The sequence below is a fragment of the Staurois parvus genome, unplaced genomic scaffold, assembly GCF_062004578.1.
Source record: "Staurois parvus isolate SC_StPar_1 unplaced genomic scaffold, SC_StPar_1.0 ptg000282l, whole genome shotgun sequence".
Taxonomy (NCBI): Eukaryota; Metazoa; Chordata; class Amphibia; order Anura; family Ranidae; genus Staurois; species Staurois parvus.
Genome location: NW_028318078.1, coordinates 260996 through 278449, shown reverse-complemented (window position 1 = coordinate 278449; position 17454 = coordinate 260996). Strand labels below are relative to the sequence as shown.

General features: G+C 44.2%; 1 protein-coding gene across 1 annotated transcript in view; it reads left to right on the top strand.

Moving 5' to 3' along the window:
• The window catches only part of WNK2 (WNK lysine deficient protein kinase 2), a 279574-nt gene that overhangs the window by 25155 nt on the left and 236965 nt on the right, over positions 1-17454 (top strand). The window lies entirely within an intron of this gene.

The following is a 17454-nucleotide window of genomic DNA, read 5'->3' as shown; positions in this document are numbered from 1 at the left end:
CAATGGTTTAGATCCGTCCACTTATAAAGATCTCAGATCCTGGTACAGAGATTTTTCCAACTCAATGAACAGGAGATTGACCCATCTAGACCACAGCAGATTTTGTTTTCTTGCTCTCTAACCTGATAACCTGGAGGAGCTGTCTTGTGAACTGAGATTTATATCCTTTTTGAGGTTTTTAATAAAACAAACCTAGCTACTGCAGAGAGCAACAAATTAAACCTGTGTGCTACAGCTGTGGGTTAAGTTTTTTTTTTTTTTTTAATCACCCAGGCATGTATCTAGGAGATGGTAAACAGCCCATTTACTAGCATGGGATATGCACATTGTAACCAAAGCCTAACTTCAAGCAACCTGAATTAAATATTGTCAGGTTTTAATTTGTCTAACACCATTTTAGGAGGTTTCTCTCCCAATGGCAGCTGTCCAAAGAATGGGGTAGTGGTTGTCATTGGGACAGCAAGGAAGAGAGAGCAATAAAATTTGTAAGAACCTTTCCCTGCTTTACTAAAAAATGTACTTTTAATTTTGCCATGTTGCTTGTTGGAGAGATTTTCCAGTAATTGTTTTTTTTTTGTTGTGACAGGAAGTGATTGGGTAATTATCCCAATAGGGATACAGTTGGCAAAAATTGACAAACTATAGCCTTTTTCCACTATATCAAGAACCAACCTTTTTTGATAAGAGCTGGTGGGGTGTGTTTTTTTTTTTTTTTTTTTTTTTTTATCCAGCATGCATCATAGGGGTTGAGAGGAGGGCCCAGGTATCTTGAAGATGAGCAGATGGCAAGAATAGGCATTATGAAAGAGGACCATATGTGTCATGGTGTATCAAAGAAGATTGGGTAAAGGATAAAGGTGCTAGGAGAACTGGAGGTAAGCATCTGAAAGAAGGAGCAGGAAGACCTGAATGGAGGCACATAAAGAAAGGAGTTAGAAGGCCTGGAGTAAGGTATTTAAGAGGAAGCCAGGATACCTGGAGCCAGGCACCTGAAAGAGAGAGCTAGGAGAAGTGGAGCTGGACATCTGGAAGAAGGAACAAAGAGACCTAAATTGAGGCACCTGAAGAAGGGAGTTAGTAGACCTGGAAGTAGGCATCTAAAAGAGGGAGCTAGGAGACCTGGAGTGAAGCATCTGAAAGAGGAATCTAGATTTTAGAAGTCCTAGAGCAAGCCATCTGGAGGAAGAAGCTAGACCTGGGGGAATGCATTCAGAGAGTGGAGCATTCAAAAAGGGGAGCTGGGAGACCAGGAAAGTGTAGTTTCCTCAAAGAAGGACATACGATTAAACCAGCTTAAAAGCATGAGGTACCAGTGAAACAAAGCATTCTCTACACTGAAAACTATTTTGATCTGTACCCGCTTATTCAATAAAGTGCCATAAGACAGTAACAGTTTGCATTCAGTCAAGTGAAATTTAATTGCCGGTTATGGGTAACCGCATGTCACACTTCAGCTTTGTTTGTTGTATTGACTTCTTGAAAATGTACAATGGACTCCTGAAGACCATCTGGTGTATTTCTTTTCTCCATGTATATATCTACATATTGGGTTTGCTGTTAAGGTTCATTTTTTACTGTCTACGAATTTCAGAATTGTGCAACTTCTTGTCTGCTGATAATAGAGTATGAGGATCTGTTTGCCTTCCTCTCAGCATGCAGAGTATGTGTCATCTGTTTCTCTCAGCACTGGAAATCCTGACAGACTTTTGGGATTGAAGTTAACTGTGCCGCCTGAAAGCTTGTAAAGCTCAAAGCACTCTATGCTTGAGAAAAGTGGGTTACATCATTTTGAGCCGAGAGCCTGTAAACCTGCCATGTCAGAGATATGTGACACTGATGTCATATGCCAGAAACAATGCATGATTGGAGAGAGGAACCAAATAGGGACAAAGGGAGTTTAGAAAATTACAATATTTACTTATAAATTCTGCATTAGCAAATGTTAAATTATTACGTATTGGGCTTTCAAAGATAGAACTGCCAATCCTGGTGTTGACAGTAGGGAGAGGCCTGAAAGGCAGCAATGTAGAGTATGGAGCTATAGAGAGGGTGACGCACAGAAGCTAGAGCCAGGACATGGGCAGGGCTGGATTTAGTCAAAATGGGGTACTAGCCCAAATGCATCCCATGTGGGCCCTAGGTTGCCATACTGTGATGACTGCTTGCTAGCACAATTCCACAAGAAAATGCAGAAGTATATAAAAACCAAAACACTAAAGTATCATCAATATAATTAAATTGATAAAAGTAATTTCCAAGTGATTTTAATCCTTTTTTATTTTTTAAATCCACAGTGGTCATTAACCACTTTGTCCATTGGGCACTTTCACCCCCTTCCTGTCCTGGCCAATTATCGGCTTTCAGCTGTCTCACTTTGGGTGACAATTGTGTGGTCATGCAACACTGTACCCATATTAAATTTTTCTTATTTGTTTCACATAAATAGAGCTTTCTTTTGATGCTATTTTTTTTTTTTTTGCAACAATTTTTTTGTTTTTTTTTCATTTTATAGTGCAAAAAAAAGTATTTTTATTTTGTTTCTATTATAACATTTTGCAAACAGGTAATTTTTCTCCACTGATGTGCATGGATGAGGAGGCACTGATAATGCTGCAGTGATATGCGGCACTGGTGGGCACTGATAGGTGGTACTGATGGGCACTAATAGCGAACCCCATAGCGAACTCTGATCTTTCCTGTTGCTCAGATGTTGCCACCACTGGATGCTCCCCCTAGCACCTCTGAAGCGAGTGTGCTTCATATGCCTACAAGCATAGGCTATATTATTATTTAGGGGGTGAACTTGGCCTTTTAAAGAGGAGCTTCACCGTGCTAGCAAAAAATAAGCCAGCAGCTAGAAATACTGTAGCTGCTGACAAAAACATATTTACCTGTGTAATCGAGTTTGGTCTTCCATGCACCCAATGTCTTCGCAGTGCTGTCATCTTGGATTCAAGAGCTGGCTGTCACTTCCTGATTGCTCAGCCGAACCCCCCCCTCCCCCCAATTGCTGAAGCACTACTGAGCAACCGCCAACTGCTGTGTAAAGGGGAAAAAAATACTTGACCAACCTAAGCCCCCAGCTACCAGCTAACAGCATGTACAATTACAAGCTTTATGTAAGAAGATTAATAATGGTACATGCAGTACATCCAATATACAAACCGGTATTATCAGCAAAGGGCCTGATAGGAGTACTGGTGGTATTGAGCACATATAACCGGGTATATGTAGTTATTAATAGAGATACCCCCAGATGAATGTTGCAGCAAAGTTCATTTGCAGGGGCCCCTGAGGATGATCGCAATGTAGCATTCGTTTTTGTGTTGGAGACTTGAAGACCAGATCACTGGTCAGGAGGAGATCCTCCAGCTGTTGTCCAACCAACCTGGAATGCATCTTCTCACCAGCAGGAGCATGTGACATGTGAAGTCGGTCATTCCTGTATGTGGACATGTGATCACTTTCTCTCTCCCTTTTCCTTCTGGGTTTTTTTTTTTAAACCACAACCCAGACACAGGATATACAGTATATGCATATTACATTTTACAGGCATTTACAAATACAGAAAGTAGAGGTTAACAGATCGCTACACTGGGATGGGTAGTTTTTATTGCGGTTTGTGCTGCCATTAGGTAGATTAACCCTCTCTTTGTCCTGTTTACCATGATCATTTAAAAGAAATTCTCAATTTTTGGGTTGTCCCCAGAAAAGTAATGGAACAGGGGCAGACTGACCATTTAGAAACTCGGGCACTGCCCGAGGGCCCGGGGTCAGTAGGGGGGCCCATGAGATGCCCCTGGTACACTTCTTCTTTCTTTTTTTTTTCATAGGCTTTTTTGAGTTTGGGCAAGGACACAGGGGCCCCCAAGATCCCCTATTGCCTGGGGGCCCCATGAGTTGTCAGTCCGCCCCTGGGAGGGAATATCTTCCTATGGGTACACTAGGGATTCCCTTAATTTACAGGGGTTTTTTTTCCCCTTCCTGTTTTGGCTATGGGACAGGAAGTGAAGGGAATTCTCCCCAATTGGACACAGATGGCTAAAAATAAACTGAGGGGTTGGGACCTTCCCTTGCTCTATCCAAAATGAAAAAATGTTGCCTATAGTTCTACTTAAACATTTACATACAGTCTTCTTCAGTTGTTTACTGCTTTTTCACTACAAAATTAAACCATACTAAAGGTTCCATTTAAAAAAAAAAAAAAAAAAAAAAAAAACACAAACATGTTATACTTACCTGCTTTGTGCAAACCTAGCAGGCTCAGGTGAACGGCCGCTTCAACAGGAAATGTTGCTGCTACAACAGGCACATCAATTTTTTTTTTTTTTTTTTTTTTTTTTTTTTTTAATGCTGACAACAGCGGTGCAGGGGGGGTTTGGGGGATGGGCCGTTTCGGTTAGGGGGAGGATTCAGCCAAGGGCGTCCTTTAAAAAAAAAAAAAAATATATATATATATATATATATATATATATATATATATATATCTAAACAAAGCTGTGTTCTCTTGCCTGCCTCCTACCAACTTAGAGCAGAACTAAACTCTCATTCAATGTTAACTAGTGTAATCACTTGTGTTTAAAGTGTAATATATTTTTTTTTCAATTTCTTCAGTTGGTTTCTGGCCTAGACAAAAAATATATCCTACATCCTAGGAGCCTTCAGGAGGGGACAAGGGCCTTTCTCACACACCTCTGCCTTCATGCTTGAGCTAAGGGCAGATGGATTTGAAAAAGTTAATGCTACATGAATCATGTGCCCTTGCATAAGATGCAGTGGCTAGAAATGCTGAAATGAATAGCATTTTTTCAGTTTGTGGTGCTCAGATACAGTTTACTTCTGCTTTAACGGAGGGAATCACAAAGGATTGGTGTGCAGAGTCTTTACATTTTTTTTTTTTTTCAAAGCATCCGTTACCTAAAAAGGGGGTGTATATTTGCAAATTTTATATTGCTGAGAAGTCCAAAATAGAAAGTCCTTCCAGCTCTTGCATAAACTCAAATTCAAAAATGGATTTAATAATATTGCATAAAATTACAAATAAAATATTGGAATACAGAATGTTATATAATGTCCAAAAAATATAGTTATGTTATTGAGATAAAAATTATGTGTATAATTTTTTGTGTGTGGTGTGAGTCTGTGGGCTCCCTAGCCCAGCTTGTAATCTAAGTTTCGTGAAAATGTTCTCCTAAAAGGTCTTTGTTCTGCTCCTATAAGGAGCAATTCAGCCCCCACCTTCTCCTAAAAGTGGGATGGTTTTCCTTTCTGTTTCTTATAGTGCCACAGTAATATCTGGTGACAGATTTATTGAACAAACCGTCAGTCTTGCTCCCCCCCTCCCCTAGGCCAGAGTCTGAAATTTAATCCTTGGGAACTTTAATCAGAACGTGTGTGTGTGTGTGTGTGTGTGTGTGTATATATTATAAGTCTCTGTCTCCCAAACGTATTCTTAATATAAAGTTCTATCATATGTAAATATCCTAATCAAGAAATATTAGTGTAAATCTTTATGTTTAACATGTATGACGTAAATTCCTACAATCCTCTTTCATTCATCCTCAGTCAGTTCACAGTGAAACTTTAGCTCCTACACACAGAGATGAGGGGAAGAAAGCTAGCTAGCCAATTCATGACTAATTACTACCACATGTTGCTAGAAGATGCAGAAAAAAAAAAAGTGTGTGTGTATTCGCATTGACTATAAGTCTTTTATCTTACTTTTCCCAATCTAGAATAAATAGAAATATACCAGCTCAATTATTCCATTAAGATCCAGCACATTCATACATATGTTAGTAATGTTAATAAGAAGATAATAGGTTATGAAAAGCTTCTAACGGGGCAAACAGTTTCTTGATGTGAAGGGGTCATGGAGGTGGACATGGAAACCAGTGCTCTTGAAAAACCAATAATTAAAAAAATTGTACAGCATCTCTTTGGCTTGCAAAAAAACGTTACATCAGCCACTGTGTGAAGGTAAATCTTTTTAAATGGTAGTCAAGTTAGGAAAACATGAGCATATACAGTAACATAACATTTCAGTTTATTTTAGAACAAAACTGCTGCCCAAAAAAATTCTGGATAAAAATTGAAGGTGGTTGTAAAGCCTCAAGGATTTCTACGAATGAAGGTAAAAAATCTTATGTGTGCAGCAGCCCTCCCTAATATTTACATGCGGCCCATCGTGATCCAGCGATGTTCACGAGAGCCTCGGCTCTCCAGGGACTCTCCCTCATTGGCTAAGAGAGCAATGGGGGCCATTGACACCTGCTGTTGTCGATCACAGCCGGTTAGCCAGTGAGGAGAGAGAGGGGGAACAGGACCAAGGCGCTGCTGTGTGTGTGAATGGACACACAGAGCAGTGGCTCAGGAGCGAGCCTGCTTGGGTGCTTCCATAGCAGGCTGCTTGCTCTGGGGTTAGGAGAGGGACCAGGAGCACCTGAGAAGAGGATCAGGGCTGCTCTGTGCAAAAGTATACCCAGAATTAAAAGATAACAAGCCCATTTAAAAGATGAAATGAAATCGGCTTTTGTTGCAAAATTCACCTTTTTAATACATAGATTTTTCTCATCTTGTTTCTGCCACTAGATACACTTTAATGGCATTATTGTTCCTCTCAGCATAGGTTGTCCTGGACCCACTCTAGTCTTGTGACTGGGCAGGGAAAAGAGAAGCAGCATTTTGATGAGCTTATGTCTTGGTGACAGCTTTCCATTACTAAAATTTAACTGGAGAGGCGCATGGATAAAAACCCCTGGTATTTATTTTTCTCTTTTGCTGTGTCCTGATTGAGAGAATTGCCTTACTTCTCATCATGTGGACACAACAGAGGAAATATCTTAAAAATAAGGGAAATCCCTCTTCAATTCTTGTCTCCCTGGACGTAGAATTAATGTACAGTGCATATAAGTATTCTGCATGAATGGGGTATCCTTAATGTCAGATCTTAATTGAAGTGTGATATTTATCAAGACAGTCGTAATACTTTACTACTGTAACTGTTAGATTTCCTGCTTATACAGTACATGTCTTTATATTTTGCCGGACCTCACAATATGTAGGTGCAAGGGGCTGCTATGAGCATTATTTATTTACTCTTGCATGCAAACCTGTACCTGTGGGACTGGACTTTACTTTCAGGCGAGGATTTCTTATTGTGTGGCACAGGTACATAGATCTTCTTCTTCATCCTTCCTTTTTTTTTTTTTTTTTATTTTGTGGAGAAATTTGAAAGAATATAGATAATTTATGGAAGCCAAAGAAAGTGTTTTATATTTCTGCACATCAGTCAAGACTAGGAGACTAGGCCTATGGGCATAGATGTACAAAATCGGGGCAATTTAAGATAAGCCTTATTAATAGGTTTTTACTATTAAAAAATATTAACAGATACACGCGCTAAATGCACTCAGTGTATTGAAATACACGCGCTAAATGCACTCAGTGTATTGAAAAATTGCACAAAATATGATGGGAAATTAATTAAGTAAAGTCCTCAAAGAAGTCCCAATAGATGTGACTAAGTGCTGAAGTAAAACCATATCTTCAAAAAGTGATGTGCCACCAACGGGAAAAGAAGAGAGAATCCTCTAACACCATTCACAGTCTCTTACTGGAACAAATGACCACAGATCATGCAGTCAAAAAACGCAAATATGGACATATTTGGATCCTTGGCTGTCTCCCTCAAAAATGCAGTTCCACCGCTATGACTCGAGGTTAAGGATCCAGTTTTAAGCCTCAAGGATAGTGGGATGTATAAAGAGAACAAAAGCTCCTCATAGTGTAGTAGTTTAAAATAATGCAAAGTTTAATAATGTATTACACTTGCATGTGGATTTCATCTCATGTGTGTAAGATCATAAGTTTCCAACCAACAAAATGGCCACGGTACGTGACGTCATAAGCCGTAGCACCACCCTACGAGTTTCGTCACAAGCAGACGTCAGGGACGTGGTCATCGTGCTATAAATAGTTACAGGGCGGAAATGAGCCCGTGACATTTGCACTCCACTAACCTGAAACAATGGATAAATACCCAGACCGGATGTCGTAATGACACCATAACAGCCTATGAAGCTTGTGCTCCACAGACCAGAAATGAAGGATATAAGCAAACCATGTGCCAAAACGACATCCTAGATTAAAATAAAGGCCAAAAACAGATTAACATTATGGCCCAATATGCCACCTGGTAGTATAAAATATATCAAACAAATTCCTATATATTCCATGGCTCAATAGGCTATCTGGTGGTTGGAAAAGTAAAATAAATAAAATACACAGCGACATCTTGTGGTTTGAAACAAATATACACACATGAAATATATAGAATACAAAACAAATGACATTTAAATAATTTCACAAATTACATAAAATAATTTCAACCCCTCAAAAAATGGGCTGAAATAGAACGTAAATTTATCAAATAAATACTTAAAAAATAAAATAAAATCAGGATCCAATGTCTTTATTTTATTAATCAAAGCATTGACATACCATTCAGTATTTAAACCAGGAAAAGTTCTTTTTAATCCATCAGGTCTCTAATTTAGAAATCTTCCTCCTGATGTGCCTCCTGCACCAGTTTGGGGTAAACATATCAATGCCCAAAAATAGTGTACCTTCAGGGATTTTTCCATGATGCAACGCTTAATGCTTAGATACACTGTGGTTCGGAAAACCTTTACGTATATTGGCTATATGCTCATTAATTCTGGTTTGCATTGTACGGACAGTGCAGCCCACATATTGGAGACCGCATGGACCGCAAATGAAATGTACTATGTTCTTAAAGGAACAAGAGATGAAGGAATTGATATCATATGAGTAAGAAGTATGATTGGTATTAAAGGAAACTGCCTTTCTTCCCCTTAAAATGTTGATATTACAAACAGCAGACTTCTTACAAGATATAATCTCTTCATCTGATCAAAAAACCCAGTTTTCTTGGGTGGTTCAACAGCATTAGGGGAAACCGTTTCAATGGGGGGGGACACCTCTAAATAAGACCCTAGGTGTATCTGGCAATGAAGGACCCAAAACTCTTATATTTTTTTAAAACATTCCAGTGTCTACATAAAATGTTTTTGATTGCACGATATTGGTTTGAATAAGTAGTTAGAAAAGGACAATTAGAAGAAAAGACATCTACGTCCTATTTATGTTTCGGCAATAACATATTAGATCTGTCCAAATTATCCATCTCCTAATATAACACTCTCCATTTCAAACGATTCGTAACCCTTAACCTCCAAATGTGGCTTTTAAAAGAGTGACTTCCTTTAAAGAAAAGTGCAATTTCTCTTAAGTCTATAAAGTTGGCTTTTTTGTACCATCCGTATCCAAGCTGGATGGTGACAGCTATGAACATCTATAAAACCATTGCGGTCGGTCTCTTTAAAGTATGTGGAAGTAACAAAAGTAACAAATATCTTCTACAACCCTTATATTCAGATCCAAAAAAATGGATATGCTCACTGCTCACCTCGAATTGAAGAGCTATACCTCTATCATTAGTATTAAGGGGATTGATAAATTCATCAAAAAAACTATGGTCACCCTTCCAAAGGAGGAGGACGTCATCAATGTATCTTTTCCAAAGTACCAATTCAGGTCTACTTTCTGCATAGATGACGTCGTCCTCCCACGAAGAGTTTGGGCATACTGGGCGCAAACTTTGCACCAATAACCACTCCACACTTCTGCAGATAAGTCCCCTTAAACCAGAAATAGTTGTGACTCATGGCAAAATCTAGAAGTTGTAAAATAAACTTTTGTTGCATATTTGGTAAACCTGCATCCCCATGTAAAAAATGTGCTACTGCCTCCCTTCCATGCTGACATGATATAATGGTATACAGGAAAGTCACATCCACCGTAGCCAATAAATATCCACCTTTCCAATCAAATGAATTTAAGATGTTAATCACTTGTGTGGGATCTTTCAAATATGTGGGGGTTCAAGTGACCAGTGGTTGTAAAAATGAGTCAATATAATGGCCCACTTTAGCCGTAACAGAATCGATCCCACTAATAATGGTCTGTCCTGGAGGATTCAGTGGATCCTTATGTACTTTAGGCAGGTAGTACATGACAGGTACATGAGGGGCTGCTGGTATCCAAAAAGATTTTTCCTTATTTTATTTTGAAAACCCTAATTTACAATATCCTGCAACACTCTTTTGTAGGTGAAAGTATGATTATAAGATAGTGTAGGATAAGTATATGTATCTGATAAAATGCGATCCATTTCCCCGTAATAAGCTTCTCTATCTAAAATGTCAATGCCTCTGCCCTTAGCTGCAGGGCGAACCACAGTGCCAATTCTATTCTTAAGGGATTCTAGACCAGCTTCAAATTTTAGAATCCTTCCATTTTTCTTAACCATAACCTCCTCCAAGTCTTTAAGTACCAAGTCCCTAAAGACTGAAACTAAGGGCACCAAATTACCCAGAGGATTGAAAAGTGATGTATTGGCCAAGGATGAGCGTCTAATCTTATTTGCTTTGGCCAAAACATTCCTCATAGAGTTATAGATGAGATCTCTTTTCACATTCAACTTGCATATGAATTTGTGAATATCCATAAAAGTTTCAAACGTATTAAGAGACCACGGAGGTGCAAATTGTAATCCTAAATTCAATACATATTTTTCATTATCAGACAAAGTGCAAGAAGTTAAATTGAAAAAGCCGGCATCAACTATATCCGCCTTCTTTTTTGATCTGATTCTCCGCCCCCCTCTGGTGCATCTTCTTTTTGTTCTACCCCTCTTTTTGCACTTGGATTTCCTTTGGGAAAAGGAGCAGGTCTGGGTCTATTCCATAATTGCCAGATCTAATCCATTGGTACTGTCAGGGATCCCCGCGATCCGTCCCTCGATGGTCCCGGCGCAGGCGCACTGCTCCTCCCAGTACACGGGCACTAGGTCCGGGCCGGCCGCGGCGTTCGAGTTCGCGCATGCGCAGTAGAAGCCGCGGCCGCCCGCTGGGCACCAATGGCAGCGCAGGGCGGGATATTTAAAGGTCCCTGAGCTGTCATTTCGTTGCCTTCTGGTCTTACCTGCATTCCTGATCCTGTGAACCTGTATCCTGTAAGTTATTGACCCGGATTGCTCTTGACCTTGCTGATTTCTCCTGCCCAGACCCTTGCTTGCCTGACCTCTCTCCCTGGATGCCCCTCTGTAGATCTGACCTCCTGTTGCTGACCTGGCGTGTGACCCGACGATTCTCTGCCTGCTCCCTTGTACCTTACCGTCCTCTACATTACCGACTCGGCCTGTCTGACTACGCACTTGCTCAGCCATCCATCCATCCATCCCATCAGGGTCACCCGACCTCCTCACATTTGGCTCTCCCTGGTTGGAACCCCTGGCGGACACCCCTACCACTGACAGGTGTGCTCAGTAGAGGCGACCTGGTCTCAGGGTACTACAAGTCCATCCCCACCATCAGGGGCCCTGGTGAACAAGTACCCTGGGGCTTAGATTCCGCGCTCTGGGCACGCCTGACCGGTGGAGTGCTAGTGGTGCCGCTCGGCGGTCCCTCACAGTACCAGAAGGCCATGACTGAGCCTCGAGGAGGACTCACCCCGTTGGACGAGGTGTGCAGGCACCTGTCTACCCTGACGCAAGCTGTAAACACATTACAGGACAGATGTCTGCAGATCGAGAATCGGTTTCAGGCCTGCACCATATCTGTTCCTGTTTCACAGGCCCCGGCTCCTGCACCTCCAGTCGCAGCAGCCCACGAGCCGGCTCCTGGGCCTCCCACATCACTCCCTATGGCGGAACCTCGAGTACCCTTACCCGAGCGCTTCCATGGGGATCGCACACGTTTTCGGTCATTTCGTGACTCTTGTCTGCTCTTTTTTGAACTACAGCCACGGACCTTTTTGACAGAGTCAGTGAAAGTGGGGTTTGTTGTCTCCCTGCTGCAGGGTGAATCCCAAGACTGGGCCCACCGACTAAGGGGAAACAATGACCCTCACCTGGTTTCGGTCGACAGCTTCTTTAACGCTATGGCCATCTTATATGATGACCCACAACGGGCGGCCTCGGCCGAGGCCACGTTATACGCACTCCGACAAGGTCGGCGGACGGCTGAGGAATACGCCTCTGACTTTAGGCGCTGGATGGGTGACACTCGTTGGAACGAGTTCGCCCTTTTACACCAGTTTCGTATGGGCCTATCTGAGGCTCTGAAAGACGAGCTCGCCCGGGTAGAGGTGCCCGAGATATTAGAGGACTTGATTGCACTCACTATTAAAATTGACCGTAGGCTACGGGAGCGCAGATTGGAGAGGTCTGGTCAGGGTCGCGGAAATCCCTGGGGGTCATTTCAGGGATCCGGTCAACATACTAGGCCAAGCATCCAGAACCTGCCGGCTGAAGATGCCCCCGAACCCATGCAGCTAGGCCTGGCTCGGCCTAAACTATCGCCTGAGGAACGCCAGCGCAGACGCTCCCAGAATCTGTGCCTGTACTGCGGCGAAGCTGGTCACATGGTGCGTTCCTGCCCGCAGAAACTGAGTAAGTTCACTTCATCTTCTTTATCTGTTGGCGATATGACCCCGTCCCAGTACTTAGTTGTTCCCCTCTCCTTTCAGCTTTCCAAAAGGACCGTGGAGGTGTCGGCCATAGTTGATTCGGGGGCATGCAGCTGTTTTGTGGATATCAATTTTGCTCACCAGCAGGGTATTCCCCTCCGCCCAAAGGAGAAGGGGTTTCATATCTTTTTAGCTGATGGTTCCCGGATAAAGTCAGGAGTAGTCAACCAGGAGACCCCTTCCATTATGACTTCCATTGCCGGTCAGCACCGGGAACTCCTCCGCCTGGATGCTATTGCATCACCCCTTTTCCCAGTCATTCTGGGGCTCCCTTGGTTGCGGGCCCATAACCCCCAAATTGACTGGGAAACTGGGGTTGTCTCGTTCCCTTCCCCATATTGTCGGGAACTGTGTCGAACTTCGGGCCCGGGGGTCCCCCAGGTTCTTCTGTGCTCTGAAGGGGATGACAGCCTGAAACAAGTGGTTCCTGCAGCCTATCACAAGTTCCTTGACGTGTTCAGTGAACGGGGAGCAGATGCTCTACCCCCCCACCGCCCATATGACTGTCCGATTGATCTGTTGCCCGGTTCTGAAATCCCGTTCGGACGAATTTTTCCCCTTTCTGAGCTGGAATTAGGGGCCCTGAAGGACTATATTGAGGATAGCCTCCGTAAGGGATTCATCCGTCCCTCCACTTCCCCAGCAGGTGCAGGGATCTTCTTTGTAGAAAAGAAGGACAAGACTTTGAGGCCATGCATTGACTATCGGGAGCTGAATAGGGTCACCATTAAAAATCGTTACCCATTACCTCTGGTACCTGAATTGTTCCAGAGCTTAAAGGCTGCGGTAGTATTTACCAAGTTGGACTTAAGGGGAGCCTACAATTTGGTTCGCATAAGGGAGGGGGATGAGTGGAAGACGGCCTTCCGCACCCGATTCGGCCATTTTGAATACCTGGTCATGCCTTTCGGGTTATGCAATGCGCCAGCCACCTTCCAGCACTTTGTAAACAACATCTTTAGGGACTTCCTGGACATCTTTGTCATCGTCTACTTAGACGACATTTTGATTTTCTCATCCTCCCTGGGGGAGCACAGGGTACATGTAACAAAGGTGTTGGGGCGGTTGCGGCAGCACGGGTTGTACGCTAAAGCAGAGAAATGCTGCTTTGAACAGGCTAGCGTTACATTCCTGGGTCTGATTATCTCCACCACGGGGGTCGCAATGGACCCTCAGAAGGTCTCAGCGATCCTAGATTGGCCTGAACCCACGGACAGGAAAAGTGTCCAACGTTTTATTGGGTTCGCAAATTTCTACCGGAAGTTCATCAAGAACTTCTCGGGTCTGGTCTCCCCTATCACTCAATTAACTAAGCTTGGGACGCGATTCAGATGGACGCCCGAGGCACAGGAAGCCTTTGAGGCACTAAAAAGGTTATTTACCTCGGCACCCATTCTGGGTCATCCCGACGCCTCCCTGCCCTACATCTTAGAAGTAGATGCATCTGAAAACGCGGTTGGCTCCATCCTTTCCCAGCGGAAGGGCGCCAAGGAATTACTTCACCCAGTAGCATTCTTTTCACGGAAACTTACCCCGGCGGAGAGGAACTACGACATTGGGGATCGCGAGCTACTGGCTATCAAAACCGCTTTAGAGGAATGGAGGTACCTGCTGGAAGGTGCCTCCCATCCCATCCTGATATTCACGGACCACAAGAACCTGGAATATCTGAGGACGGCCAAACGTCTACGCCCACGACAAGCAAGATGGGCATTGTTTTTCTCGAGGTTCCAGTTCCACATCACATACAGGCCTGGCTCGAAAAACACGAAGCCTGACGCATTGTCGCGCATGTATGAGGACACCAAGGAGATCCCAGTGCCCGACACTATTCTTCCGGCAGGAAATTTCTTGGCTCTTCAGACAAACCTTCGCTCCGAGATCCTGAGGGCGTCCACAGCAATGTCTACCTCCGATGGGGCCCCCCTCCAGAACAAGGAGGGACTCCTATGGAGGGAGGACCGGATTGTGGTGCCAGAGGATGCCCGAACCTTAGTCTTGGGACATTGCCATGACCACCCACTGGCAGGACATTTTGGACCGGTCAAGACCCTGGAACTTCTCCGGCGTTCCTTCTGGTGGCCGGACATGGCCAAGGATTGTAAGATCTACGTGGGCTCCTGTGCCATCTGCCAGCGGAACAAGCCTTCAAGGAACAAGGCATGGGGCCTGCTACGTCCATTGCCCATCCCTGAACGGCCCTGGCAGAGAATCTCCATGGACTTCATAGTCGAGCTCCCTCCTTCGCTGGACCACACAGCAATTCTCGTGGTTGTGGACCGCTTATCCAAGATGGCCCATTTCATCCCTTTACGGAAGACTCCATCTGCAGCCGAGACGGCACAAGTCTTTATTCGAGAGATCGTTAGACTGCATGGGGTTCCCGAAGACATCGTCTCGGACCGGGGGGTGCAGTTTACCTCGCGGTTTTGGAGGGCGCTGTGCAAAGCCCTGGATATCAAGCTGTCTCTTTCCTCGGCATTTCACCCTCAGACCAATGGCCAGACCGAGAGGACCAATCAGACCCTGGAGCAATACCTGCGATGCTACACATCATTCTCTCAGGACGACTGGGCGCCACTCCTCCCTTTGGCAGAATTCGCGTACAACAACGCTTGCCATTCAGCAACTGGGCAGTCCCCGTTCTTCGCCAACTATGGGTTTCATCCGGTCTTCCTCCCGGACTTGGTCCCGGAATGCCCGATTCCAGCGACGCAGGATGCACTGACCTTCTTCACCTCCAACAATAAGAAATTACAGGAAGCCATCCGTCAAGCCCAAGAAGACTACAAGAGGGCTTTCAATAGGAAGCGAAGAGGGAACCTGGTGTTGCAGCCCGGAGAGAAGGTTTGGCTGGCTACGTCAAACTTGAGGATGCTTTGCCCGTCAAAAAAGTTGGGACCTAAATTCATAGGCCCTTTTTGCATCAAACGGATGGTCAATGAGGTGGCCTATGAACTTGTTCTCCCTGACACACTCAAGATCCACCCTGTCTTCCACGTGTCCCTGTTGAAACCGGTAGTCCCTGATGCCTTCCCGGAACGGGAATCCAGGCCCCCGGAGGCCGTAACAGTTGAAGAGGAAGAGGAATTCGAGGTGGAGGCAATCTTGAAGTGCCGTCGAAGGGGGGGCCAGACCCAATTTCTCATCAAGTGGAAGGGCTACGGCCCTGAGGACAATTCGTGGGAACCAGCCCATAATGTCCATGCACCTAGGCTTGTCCGGAGGTTTCTTTGTGATCACCCGTGGTGGAGAGATCGGGTGGGCATCTGGAGGTTGCCCGTAGGGGGGGGGCAATGTCAGGGATCCCCGCGATCCGTCCCTCGATGGTCCCGGCGCAGGCGCACTGCTCCTCCCAGTACACGGGCACTAGGTCCGGGCCGTCCGCGGCGTTCGAGTTCGCGCATGCGCAGTAGAAGCCGCGGCCGCCCGCTGGGCACCAATGGCAGCGCAGGGCGGGATATTTAAAGGTCCCTGAGCTGTCATTTCGTTGCCTTCTGGTCTTACCTGCATTCCTGATCCTGTGAACCTGTATCCTGTAAGTTATTGACCGGGATTGCTCTTGACCTTGCTGATTTCTCCTGCCCAGACCCTTGCTTGCCTGACCTCTCTCCCTGGATGCCCCTCTGTAGATCTGACCTCCTGTTGCTGACCTGGCGTGTGACCCGACGATTCTCTGCCTGCTCCCTTGTACCTTACCGTCCTCTACATTACCGACTCGGCCTGTCTGACTACGCACTTGCTCAGCCATCCATCCATCCATCCCATCAGGGTCACCCGACCTCCTCACATTTGGCTCTCCCTGGTTGGAACCCCTGGCGGACACCCCTACCACTGACAGGTGTGCTCAGTAGAGGCGACCTGGTCTCAGGGTACTACAAGTCCATCCCCACCATCAGGGGCCCTGGTGAACAAGTACCCTGGGGCTTAGATTCCGCGCTCTGGGCACGCCTGACCGGTGGAGTGCTAGTGGTGCCGCTCGGCGGTCCCTCACAGGTACGTTCCCTATATCCTTGTAAGAAGTCTGCTGTTTGTAATAACATTTTGAGGGCAAGAAAGGCCGTTCCTTTACTTCCAATCATCATACTTCTTACTCATATTATATCAATTCCTTCATCTCTTGTTCCTCTAAGAACGTAGTACATCTCATTTGCGGTACATGCGGTCTCCAATATGTGGGCCACACTATCTGTACAATGCAAACTAGACTTAAAGAACACATAGCCAATATATGTAAAGGTTTTCCAAACTACAGTGTATTTATGCATTATGTGTTGCATCATGGAAAAAGCCCTGAAGGTACACTATTTTTGGGCATTGACAGGTTTACCCCAAACTGGTGTGGGAGTCACATCAGGAGGAAGATTTCTAAATTGGAGACCCGATGGATTTATACATTAAAAACATATATCCCGTTTGGTTTAAACATTGTATAGGATGTCAATGCTTTCATTAATAGTTGAATGTATTTTGAGAAAGCCATAGGATCGTGATTTTTTTATTTTTTAATTTTATTATATTTGAGTATTTTTGTTCATTAAATTTACGTTCTATTTCGGCCCATTTTTTGAGGGGTTGAAATTTTTTAATGTAATTTATTTATTTTGTATTACAAATATTTTATGTGTATATTGGTTTCCAACCACAAGATGTCGCTGTGAATTTTTATTTTACTTTTCTAACCACCAGAAGGGCCTATTGAGCCATGGAATACTGTATGTAGAAATTTGTTTGATGTATTTTTTTACTACCAGATGGCATATTGGGACGCAATGTTCATATGTTTTTGGCCTTTATTTTAATCTAGGGTGTCGTTTTGACACATGATTTGCTTATATCCTT